Source organism: Stegostoma tigrinum, chromosome 16 (assembly GCF_030684315.1).
Source record: "Stegostoma tigrinum isolate sSteTig4 chromosome 16, sSteTig4.hap1, whole genome shotgun sequence".
NCBI lineage: Eukaryota > Metazoa > Chordata > Chondrichthyes > Orectolobiformes > Stegostomatidae > Stegostoma > Stegostoma tigrinum.
This window is the reverse complement of record NC_081369.1, coordinates 20,301,562-20,304,061: the sequence shown is the minus strand read 5'-3', so window position 1 is coordinate 20,304,061 and position 2,500 is coordinate 20,301,562.

Here is a 2,500-nt window from a genome sequence, read left to right as displayed (position 1 = left end):
ACCACACACAAACACAAACACATACACAAACACAAACACACACACACACAAACAGACACAAACACACACCCACATACACACACACAAACACAAACACAGACACAAACACAGACACAAACACACACACAGACACAAACACAGACACACACAAACACACATACACAAACACAAACACACACACACATACACACACACAAACACAAACACAAACACAGACACAAACACACACACACAAACACAAACACACACACACAAACACATATACAAACACAAACACACACACACAGACACACACATACAAACACACAGACACACACACAAACACAAACACACACACACAAACACACACACACACACAAACACACACACAGACACACACACTAACACAAACACAAACACACACATACACAAACACACACACACACAAACACACAGACACACACACAAACACAAACACAGACACAAACACACACACACAAACACACACACACACAAAAACACACACACAAACACACAAACACAGAGACACAAACACACACACATACACACACACAAACACAGACACCAACACAAACACAGACACAAACACACACACACACAAACACACACACAAACACAAACACAAACACAGACACAAACACACACACACAAACACAAACACACACACACACAAACACACACACACAAACACACACACACATACACACACACAAACACAAACACACACACACACAAACACACACACAAACACAGACACACACAAACACAAACTCAGACACAAACACACACACACAAACACAGACACAAACACACACACACATACACACACAAACACAGACACAAACACACACAAACACAAACACATACACAAACACAAACACACACACACAAACACAAACAGACACAAACACACACATACACACACACGAACACAAACACAGACACAAACACAAACACAGACACAAACACACACAGACACAAACACAGACACACACAAACACACACACACATACACAAACACAAACACACACACACACAAACACACACACAAACACAGACACCAACACAAACAGAGACACAAACACACACACACAAACACAAACACACACACACAAACACAAACAGACACAAACACACACATACACACACACACGAACACAAACACAGACACAAACACAAACACAGACACAAACACACACAGACACAAACACAGACACACACAAACACACACACACATACACAAACACAAACACACACACACACAAACACACACACAAACACAGACACCAACACAAACAGAGACACAAACACACACACACAAACACAAACACACACACACATACACACACACACAAACACAAACACACACACACACAAACACACAGACACACACACACACAAACACAGACACACACAAACACAAACTCAGACACAAACACACACACACAAACACAAATACAAACACACACACACAAACACAAACAGAGACACAAACACACACACATACACACACACAAACACAAACACAGACACACAGACACAAACACACACACACAGACACAAGCACAGACACAAACACAGACACACACACACACAAACACATACACAAACACAAACACACACACACACACAAACACAGACACCAACACAAACACAGACACAAACACACACACACACATACACACACACAAACACAAACACAGACACAAACACAAACACAGACACAAACACACACACACAGACACAAGCACAGACACAAACACAGACACACACACACAAACACACACACACAAACACAAACACACACACATACACACACACAAACACAAACACAGACACAGACACAAACACACACACACAAACACAAACACACACACACACAAACACACACACGCACAAACACACACACACATACACACACAAACACACACACACAAACACATACACAAACACAAACACACACACACAGACACACACATACAAACACACAGACACACACACAAACACAAACTCAGACACAAACACAAACACACACACACAAACACAAACACACACAGACACACACACTAACACAAACACAAACACACACATACACAAACACACACACACACAAACACACAGACACACACACAAACACAAACACAGACACAAACACTCACACACAAACACACACACACACAAACACACACACACAAACACAAACACACACACACACAAACACAAACAGAGACACAAACACACACACATACACACACACAAACACAGACACCAACACAAACACAGACACAAACACACACACACACACACAAACACACACACAAACACAAACACAGACACAAACACATACACAAACACAAACACACACACACAAACACAAACACACACACACAAACACACACACACATACACACACACAAACACAAACACACACACACACAAACGCACACACAAACACAGACACACACAAACACAAACTCAGACACAAACACACACACACAAA